Source organism: Notolepis coatsorum (assembly GCF_963971535.1).
Source record: "Notolepis coatsorum genome assembly, chromosome: 4".
NCBI lineage: Eukaryota > Metazoa > Chordata > Actinopteri > Aulopiformes > Paralepididae > Notolepis > Notolepis coatsorum.
In genome coordinates, this window is record NC_140168.1 from 100,210,064 (window position 1) to 100,221,085 (window position 11,022).

At 41.5% G+C, this 11,022-nt stretch overlaps 1 long non-coding RNA gene across 1 annotated transcript; it reads right to left on the minus strand.

The window, feature by feature from the left end:
• Positions 1-5,776: 5,776 nt before the first annotated feature.
• On the minus strand, positions 5,777-9,075 carry LOC311227874. The gene is made up of 3 exons (XR_014619641.1): positions 8,911-9,075; positions 6,272-6,338; positions 5,777-5,872 (listed from the first exon to the last, which is right to left on the minus strand). It is a non-coding gene; the product is annotated as an uncharacterized lncRNA (long non-coding RNA).
• Between the last annotated feature and the right edge of the window lie 1,947 nt (positions 9,076-11,022).

Here is an 11,022-nt window from a genome sequence, read left to right on the forward strand (position 1 = left end):
GCAAGCTATGCGGCTACCACTGAAAAACTGTACAATGTGATAAAAGCAATACAGGTGCTGACACCAGGCCACACACCGTTAGCTACTAGTAGTACTACAACAGCTAGTCGGCCAGTTTAGCTCCAGAGAGAGAGAGAGAGAGAGAGAGATGTCCACGGCGGGAATAGAATAGAGTTAATAGAATAGGTTAAAGGGGAACTATCGTATAAATGGCCTTTTTGAGTGTTTAGCATTGTTTCCTAGCTATGTGAACTTATATTAATATGATCTATGTCTCAAAATTCTCATATTGGCGCATTCTTTCAATTCTCCTCTCACAATATTCACCCTCACTGAACTGAGTCATTTGAAAATGTGCCCTATATGTGATGTCATAAAGACACCGCTGCATGTTAATGTTCAGGCGAAGACGACGCTGCGCAGTGGTTTAGGAGCCCAGGCTCAAAACAGCTCGAGATCTTGAGGTAGAAAAATGCTGTTTTTGAGGACTTGATTAGAAATACAAAACAATGAATAAAAAAATATATATATATTACAGAGGTGTTCCATAGACTCACAGGAATTGTGTAAAAGTGCCCAAATAGTGAAAGAAATAGTAAAATAGTTCCCCTTTAAAAACTCACCAAACGTCCAAGAGGATGGAGACAACCGCGTGGAGTTGACGAAGTTCATCTGCCAAACGACCATCCTCTTCATCTTGGCTGCATGCGCTGTCTCTAGGTTAGCTAACGCTAGTTAGCCTTTAGCTAAGCTAGCTACTAGCCGACATCATCATGGCTATATCCCGACTGCACCATGACAAGGCTCCGGCCATTTGTCCCGCCAGCGAGAGGCCTTTCGTCAACGTTCCTTGGTGACCGACCGACTGATAATGACCGACCTCTTCGTCTTGGCTGGCATAACTAAGCATAATAGTCAAAAGCTGCACGCGCGAAATAGTCAAACGCAGCTGACGTACACGCCGGCGTACTACACATGATGTAAGTAACCACTCCCTTCGTTGAAACCAATAGTATGTCTGCTGCAGAGCCCCAGAGCTCCAATAGTGAGTATGTCTGACAGTCTGCAGACCCAGGAACAAGTCAGACACATTCTACAAACGTGTCTAATGTGAAATATATAAGCATATAAGCAAAACTAGATTTTAGGTCTGTGATGAAAAAGGGCCTCGCGGGAAGGGGGGCCTCGCAAAAAAAATAAAATAAATAAAAAATAAAATAAAAAAAATAATAAATAAAATTTTATTTTTTTTTATTTTAATTTTTTATTTTTTTTGCGAGGCCCCCCTTCCCGCGAGGCCCTGTGCGACCGCACTGCTCGCACCCCCCCTGAGGCGGCCCTGCCGCTACTCTATCGAAGAGAGTTCTCCAGAAAGGCCTGAATTATTTTACTCAAGGATATATCCATGAAATTAGGATTTCGGACGGAGAAGGAGATGACAACGTCAAAGTTGATGCCAAGTGTTGGCGGTCTATGCGGAAGACACAAACGCCTCACAAACTCCACATTGTAATTCGTCAGGATACAATTGTGGAGTCCTACTGTGCACATGTAAAGCAGAGTGCGTATGTCAGTGGTCCCTTATTATAAAATTGTTAGAGTGAATGAAGATTTAAGCCTAGTATCTGCTAACTGCTAGCTACAATGGGCTAATCATCTAACGTTATGCAATTTAGGTGACAAATAAACCTTTGAATTTGAACTACTGTAATTAGCTAGCTTACCTTTTAGTGTTGGCGCAGCTGTATATTGATGTGTGGAGTAGCTATCAACCATTTGATTGTTGCATGTGTATTTTCAGGATAAATGGACACTGTTCCCATGTCGTTGGCAGGGGCGGAGCTAGGGGGTGGCTACTGGGGCTCAAGCCCCGAATGTTTTCTGAAAAGCCCCGAATCTATTTAAAAAAAATAAAAAAAAATAAAAAAAAATTAAAAAATTATGATGTTTGCACCAGATTTAGCAGAAGCTAATTTCCATCTGTGGTCTATCCAGCTGCTAACTGTATTTGAGTGAGTTAAGTCTTGGTGTCATGGTAGACTCAGACCTAAGCTTTAAATCACAATCAACAAGTTGACAAAAACTTAATTCTTCCACCTTAGAAACATAGCTAAAGTACGGCCATTTATAAATCAAAAGGACGCTGAAAACCAGATCCATGCCTTTATCTCAAGCCAACTCGACTACTGTAATGCACTCCTTACCGGCCTCCCGAAAAAATACGATGACAACTATTTTATTGCAATGCACTATTGCATTATTTTATTCTATTTTACTAACTATTTTATTGCACTGCACTATTTTACTTTGTATCAGTGAATCATAGACGCCTGGCCATAAGAGCATTCGGAGCATCTCTGCTCTCCCACTATTGAACTTGGGGGAGCAAAGGTATGCTCTTGCTCCACCACTTTTTGATCATATGAAAAATATGATATATCCCCCCCCCAATATATAAATCTAACCATAACTACGTTATGGTTAACTGAGTTTTATAGTGAAAAGATCAGCTTTATTGGTCAAGATTGAAGGCTCTATATTGCAGGAAATTGCACGTACAGGTTAATTAAATAAAAAAAAAATCTGCCGTGGAGGGGGTCGTGCCTGACCCCCTCCAAACCACCCATTGCCTGCAAAAAAAAAGATAATTATATAAAAAAAAAAAAAAAAAAAAAGAAAAAAATTATACAAATAAAAAGGGGGCACCTATCTGGGCTAAGCCCCGGATCTCCTATAATCCTAAATCCGCCCCTGATTGTCAAGTCTCTTCAAGGATTCAAATGGCACAACTTTACCCACATACCAGAACAACAAAGTTGCACCAGCATACCACAGCAATGGCATGTCCCCAGAGGTGATCAAATACAGCCAGTACCTATTAACCATGTCGTGGTTGCAAAACCCTCTGATAAGAGAAAGAGACGGCCAGTGGTGTGCCATGTTGACACTTCTTACAGGTAAAGTGGTAGTAATACACCCAACAGATATAATAAAGTGAACAAAGTCCATGAGTTACAATATCAAAAATGAATTTTATTAGTAATACTCTTTATAAGTTGATGTACATATAAAATTAGCTCATGAGACATCAATGTCAATGAAGAGAACACAATCTTAGAAGAATTCAGGATTCATAAAATAGCATAGCACTGAAACTGCCCTCACCAAAATAATCAGTGACCTCAGACTAAACTCTGATGAGAATAAGGTCTCCATCCTTATAGTGGTATTCATAAAAAAAAGAATTGGAACGAAATATTACAAATTAAGTTTTTTATGACCTTGAACGTGATGCAATCTTTTCATGCACTGATGTGCCAACTCTGTCAGTTACCTAATAAGGCAGAAGGGTTAAAACATACATCAGAGGGAGGAAATTCTATGTTAAACTAGGAGGCCACATGTCTGAGATATATGACAACAACTATGGAGTTGCACAAGGGAGTTGCTTAGGTGCTTTACATGTTACTGCTGGGTGATATCATCAGAGGACATAATGTAGGTTTTCTATCTATAATTCTAATTATCGGCCCCAAAACAAAAAAATAAACGTTAATAAAGAACCTGGGAGGACTAACCCCTTGGATCAAATCTGAGGTCACAAGTCTCTGGGTTATCATAGATTCAGAACTGAACTTCAATTTTCATATTAACAAAGTGACCAAAACATCGTTCTTCCATCTCAGAAATATAGCAAAAGTACGACCAAGTTATTATTAATATATGCAATACATTTAATACAATATTTTAAATATTTACAGACTTCCAGCTGTAACAGAGGAAGATATTGCCCATCTACAACGGATGACTGGAACACCTTTGGCAACTATCCTGTCTACCAGTGTGCCAAAGATCACAACCCCTTTTGGAGAAGTCCAGATTGGTTCTGTACTTTCTTATCAGGTAATGCAGGTCTACAATTTCATTTATCAGTTACAAACACATCCTGTTGTAGGGTCATAAAACAACAAACTGACCATATCTGGTTTATCGTTTTGAAAAGGGTTGTTGGTATGCGATCTGAAAGGATTTTGTACGTCTTAACTTTACATATAAGACGCTCAATATGAACCCTGTGACGAGCAATTTTGTTAGTCAATGCCACATTTGACTGAGACATATGAGAATGACCAGCAGCAAAAGGAGGGATATTCAAACGTAATCCAAGCTCTTTCAACTCGTCGTGTATTGTAAAACCCTTGTCAGCCATAACAGCATCACCATCCTTGATGTAACCATGAACTTTCAGTGTTTTAAGTAAATCATAAAAACCACTGCTTTCAGTAATCGCCTTATCGGATACAGCACCTGTAAATAACTCTGACACAAAAATGACAGACCCACTTGGATCACATCCAATCAATGCTTTGAGGGTTGTGCTTGACTTATAGTCACTATAAAGCTGACTTTGTAAAGCCAGTGCAGATGGCACCTGGGTCTTAAATTCAGTACCATCAATAATGACTAAAGTAGAAGGAAATTATTTTCTAAAGTTTTCAGGCATGTTTTCAATAATAATGTCTCTATGAGGCCATATGCTAATTTGTCCAAATTTAAAATACATAAGTTCTATGCATGTATTAAAAACAAGTCCTGCAGACTGCATGGATACTCCAAATCTTTGAGACAAATCTTGAAGTCCAAAGTTGTGTCTTAACCTACACAATGTCAAAAATAGGCCATTGGATTTTCCTAGTGACGTCATGTCTTTACGGCCCTTTGCATAAGGTGCATCACAGCCAGCAGGCACAAGAAAATCTAACAATAACATGAATCTAACATATGTGATCCCAGTGTAGTACTTAAAAATCCCTTTGATTTTTGTTTCTTTTTGGACAACACTTTGTACAGTACAGAATGACTTTCAACCAGGTTATCGTCCTCTCCTTCTTCTCCAGCTCTGACTTCAATCTTGCACCTTCCACAGCAGTGCCCAATACTTCTAAAGGGCAAACCCCTGGAAACAGAAATATTACAATTATTGTTAGGGAGTTTCCACATATACATGACATCACAATAATAACATTTTGCTTTTATTCTACAGACAAGAAATCTCAAGAAGAAAAGCCATCTCCAGTGAAGCTTCCAGCGATCTACAAAGATCTGAATACTGCAGACACAAACCTGGTAGCACTGGAAGAACGCACTCGGGCCCAGGCTCTCTCAAATGACTGGTTTGAAGAGCGGAGGTCACGACTGACTGCTTCAAACTTTGCGAAAGCGGTAAACAGAAAATCTGCCCCAACAACAAAATTTCTGGAGAGTGTTTTCCGGTTGACATCCATTTGTGCCCCCGCTTTGGAGTATGGGAAAAGGAATGAGGCAAAGGCCAAGGCCAAATATCTGGAGGTTTATCCCGCCAGACATTTTCACGAGTGTGGTCTTGTTGTCAATTCAGAGTTTGATTTTTTAGGAGCCACACCTGACGGGAAGTTGTGCGACAATGGCGAGAGTGGGATAGTCGAAGTGAAATGTCCTTATAAGGCAAGAAACTGTTTGATATTGGAGGCTTGCGACAACTTCCCAGATTTCTGTTTACACAAAGATGAGGGGGGCAGTATTTCATTGAAGAAGACGCATGACTATTATGTGCAAATACAAGGACAACTTATGGTGACAGGCTGCCAATTCTGTGAATTCATAGTTTTTACGCAGAAAGATATCTTTGTGGAAAGAATATTCCCAGACATACAATTTATGGAAAGATTACTGCACAGACTTTCTGCATTTTTTAAAGATCATGCTTCTCAGTTCCTAAAAGAAAGGTAGACCCTTACATTCTCCTTCAGTCTGAGTAGCTGTGCACGTCTGTGTAGCTGTATAACTGAGCTCCGATTGGTGGTTGATGACATCCAGAGAGGGATTGATGTTCCTGTGAAGTATCAAAATCATAATCAAATAAATGCACTTTAATTAATAAATCCATGTTGTTCATTAATCATAACATTTGGTCTCAGTATTATTTATGTATTGTTTGATTGTAACAAGAACTTGCAGTATCTTTGGTTCACAAATTAATACTAGATATGAGCATTTATAACAAATTATTAAATGACATCTGATTCACACATGCAAATGGTGTTTTTAGTTAGTGATTCACATCTTCACTAACGCATCACAATATTCAGACAATACCGCCTATAAGGACTTTGACAATACCCAGTCTTCAGGATTTACAAGTTAGAATTTTCCTGCAGTAGTTCTTTTTTAGATGGTGGGTTGTCAGGATCAAGCAGGCGTCTTTTCTTTGGCAATGGACGCACCGACTTACATGTGGTCCCATCAGCTTTTATAGGGTCTGGATATTGCACAGTAGGTCCATCCCCGCCAACAAAATGCTATAAGGTGAGATAGGCATGACAGAGAAGAGAAAGTGGATCACAGATATTGTAAGGCATTCAGGTTACTCATGCTAGCTGATTGAAAACTGTATTAACAGATTGCAGAATGGGTACAGTACAGTACAGCTCAATACACACAATAGTTAAGGGGATGCAGACCAGAGAAAGACTTTAGTCTTGTTTACATCAGGGTCCCCCATTTTCAATTCATAATGACATTTATGTGTTATGACATACACAACAGATATAAGATAAGATAAGATAAGATATTCCTTTATTGATCCCCTTGGGGAAATTCAGGCATCATAGCAGCATGGGGGGGAGGGGGGGAGGGGTACAGGTAGTAAAACAACACAGTATACAGGTAGTAAAAGACAACACAGGCAGTGTAAACAATTTGATCAATATGGTCAATATAATTTACTATCTGACTAGCTGAGGAATATTCACATTATTCACAGTGTCACATAAGGTGCAGTATGCATGAGGTAGTGTTATAATTTACTATCTACTGAGTATACATTAATCAAAGTACCAGGGTAGTCTACTTTGTCCCCCTTGGGTTCCTATAAGTCCCAGGTCAATGTCTGGTAGCAGTCGCTGTCGCTGCCCCCTGTTGTGGGGCCTGGAGGCTGCTAGTCGCTGCCCACTGTTGTGGAGCCTGATGGCCGCTGGTATGAAGGACTGTCCGAGGCGGTTAGTTGAGTGTCGGGGGGGGATGAGTCTGTGGCTGAACGTGCTTCTCATCTTGACTAGCTCGTCGTAGAGGGGGTGGTAGGGGTTCTCCATGATGGCATCCAGCTTCCTTATCATCCCCCTCTCTACCATCACCTCAAGTCTAGGTAGCTCGACTCCCACCACGGAGCTAGCCTTCCTCACCAGCTTGTTGAGCTTGTTGGTGTCCCTTGAGTTGATGTAGCCTCCCCAGCATGCCACAGCATAGAAGAGGATGCTGGCCACAACAGACTGGTAAAAAGACTGCAGCAGTTTGTTGCACACATTGAAGGACCTGAGTCTCCTCAGGAAGAACAGCCTGCTCTGTCCCTTCCTGTAGAGGGCCTCTGTGTTGTCCGACCAGTCCAGTTTATTGTTCAGGTGTACCCCAAGGAACTTGTATGAGTCCACCATCTCCACATCCACCCCTCGGATGGAGATGGGAATCGGGGGGGGCCTCTTCTTGCCCCTCCGGAAGTCCACCACCAGCTCCTTGGTCTTACTGGTGTTGAGTTGGAGGTGGTTGCTGTCGCTCCACCCCACGAAGCTCTCCACCAGGGCTCTGTACTCCTCCTCATCATCGTCGGTGATGTAGCTTACGATGGAGGAGTCGTCTGAGAACTTCTGCAGGTGGCACCCGCTGGAGTTGCGGCAGAAGTCTGAGGTGTAGAGGGTGAAGAGGAAGGGTGACAGCACAGTTCCCTGGGGGGCGCCGGTGTTGCTCACCAGTACGTCAGACTGACTGTCCTTTAGTCTGACGTACTGTGGCCTCTCAGTGAGGTAGTCCTTGATCCAGGCCACCAAGCCGTGCTCCAGCTGCATCGCAGAGAGCTTCTCCGCTAGCAGTGACGGCTGGATGGTGTTGAAGGCGCTGGAGAAATCAAAGAAGATAATCCTCACTGAGCTGCGCGGCTTCTCCAGGTGCGTGTACGCTCTGTGGAGCATGTAGATGATGGCATCCTCCACCCCGATGTTTGCCTGGTATGCAAACTGCAGGGGGTCGAGGGAGTCACGCACCAGGGGCTTGAGGTGTTGCAGGACCAGTCTCTCAAACGTCTTCATGACGTGTGACATCAGAGCGACTGGCCTGTAGTCGTTGGGGGTGCTGGGACGTCCCTTCTTGGGCACCGGGACAATGCAGGAGGTCTTCCAGAGCTGGGGCACCCTCTCCAGCCTCAGGGAGAGGTTGAAAAGATGCTGGAGCGGTGCTGCCAGCTGCTCTGCACATACCTTGAGCACCCTGGGATTGGTGTTGTCCGGTCCTCTGGCCTTGTTTACGTTAATTCTGGAGAGCTGCCTACTGACCTGACTGGTTGTGATAGCTGGTATATAGCATGACATTTATGACACAGATACAGTACTGTTACATTTGTGACATACAAGATATGCAAATATACAGTACTGTTAAAAAGATATCCTAACAGGAAATATATACATACGAGGGGGAGGAAACTGTACATTAGGAGGGGGGGGTTTGGACATTTACAGTACACTAACATTTAGCTAACGTTAGTTCGGTTGTTAGAATCAACTGGACAACTTCCAATTCATAATTTCCAAGGGTGTTGACTAAGTAGCTGTAGCTATATGTAGTTTTCCTTCAGCTCATGAACTGATCGGAATGTTTTCGGAGACTCTTTTTGGCAACGTTAGGTTAAACCATCCGTTAGCATTAGCTAGCTTAGCATTAGCAACATTGATTGAGGTCTGGAGAGGAGACATGATTAGCTGGCTACCTAACGATCGGCTAGCCATCTATCTATCTATATATAGTATATATAAGATAACAAGTGATGACTTCTGTTTAACTCAAATGTTGAAGCATATATTACTGAAGCATATTTTTCGGGCTTACCGTTGAGCATACAGCCTTGTTCTTGTTGATCTTGTCCACATTCAGCTGTGAATGGGGCCGTCCACAAGCCTTAATCCACTTTAAACATTTTTCCAACTGTGTTTTAGGCTTTGGAAAATTTATAAAACGCGCTCCCTTTAGTCTTTCTGGATATCTCTGGTCATTATTGCACGTTCCCCAAGCACATCTAAGAACCATTTTCTCGACAACAATGCAGGACTGGCTCGTCTGGCTGGCTATCTGTGAGACATCATGGCGGCTCTATTTCAAGGGGCGCGGCCTTAAGAAATCGGGCAATCTTATTGGTTATTATTCTCTGCGTGATTGACAGCGGGGAAAGGTCTATTGTGTGTCATCTGCGTAACTATGGAAACATACATTGTGCTTTCTAATGATGTCTCCTCAATGTTCAATGTTCAATGCAATGTCCAATGCAAGTAAAGCACTTTAAACTTTAAGTATGACTAAATGCTTTCTTGACTATATATATAGTAACTGTTCCAAAATGCATAGATTTCTATGTATTTTAGGGGTTTGGGGGGCTAGCTCTTTTTAATATAAATGTCAGATTGTTTTATTTATTTCATAGATTTCTATGCATTTCAGGAGTTTGGGGGGGCTGGCTCCCCAAAATAATTAAATAAGATAACCCTAAAACCGAAATAAAGTAAAAAAAAAAAAAAAATTACAAAATCCACCCATTTCGCCCAAAAACCGGCCAAAACCGGCAAAAAAAATTCAGATACTTCTGTGCCCCTGTGCCCCAGTAGAGTGCTGGGTCTAGATACGCCCCTGCCCTTCCCATCTGTTATTATTTAGGACATTTTGAAATAAATGTGCATCTGAGGTAGTGAATGCCAAATACAATTTAATTGTCTAATATCTGAGCAGAAAGAGATTTGTCTGGCCTTTAATAGGCACATTTTCTGAAGCCATCATTTGTTTGATAATAATTATATGGAGCCACCTCTTGGTGATCATGAGCTGGTGCACGCTATGAGGCATGCAGTTTACCTTGCAGCCCTTCTCTCCCTGTGTTGTTTTTGAAGTATTACAGACCATTGATACCAGGAAATCAACTGGAGAGGACTCTTTTTTAGACTCTTTTTTAGACTTTTCTCCGCAGGATAGCTGCTCCAGTAATTACAGAACTAACATATATTTATTTTTTCATTGCCATCATGTATAGTTCCTAGTATCTGGAAAATAGCTCATGTTGTTCCATTACATAAAGGTGGAGATAGAAGTAATCTTAATAGCTATCGACCAATATCCAAGCTATCCTGTCTTGCAAAGATCTGCTTCTCTCAGATCACTCTATATTAAGCCCACATCAATGTGAGTTTAGAGCAACAGCCACTACTCTAGTTGTAAATGGTATAGTATCTGACCTTGACAGAAGTAAACACTGTGCTGCCTTTTTTGTAGATCTGTCAAAAGCATTTGACACAGTTCATCACTCTCTTCTATTGCTAAGACTACCGTACTTTTCGCACTATAAGCCGCACCTGACTATAAGCCGCAGCAGCTAAATTGAATGATGTGTACATATATAAGCCGCGCTGGACTATAAGCCGCATGTGTTTTAATGTTTAATTACCATATGTAAGGAGTGGAGCCTGCGGCTTAATTTGACTCAACACGGGATTGCTCTTTCTCGATTCTGTGAGTGGTGGTGCATGGCCGTTCTTATATTGAGCTTTAAGTTCCCACCTCTACAGAGAATGACTCCCATTGGGACACAATACTGTCGGACAAATAACATTAACTCATTTACAAGTTGTATTAAGTTTAGCAAATAAGGGAACAGATAAATAGCATTTCAATGCAGTAAAAAAAGCAATATTTCGATTTTCGGGTTTTGTCCACATATAAGCCGCACCGTTATATAAGCCACAGGGTCGAAAAATGGGGAAAAAAGCCGCGGCTTATAGGCCGAAAAGTACGGTAAATGTATTGTGCTGGGAACAAGGCACAGGTTATCTACAAATCCAAAGCTTCATTTAAACTTGTGTAATTCGGCAGTTCAACAAGTTGAAAGTACTAAACTGTGATGCTGGATTGCACTCTGTCTTGGTCTCAGCATATTAATTATATTGTTTTAAAAATGGG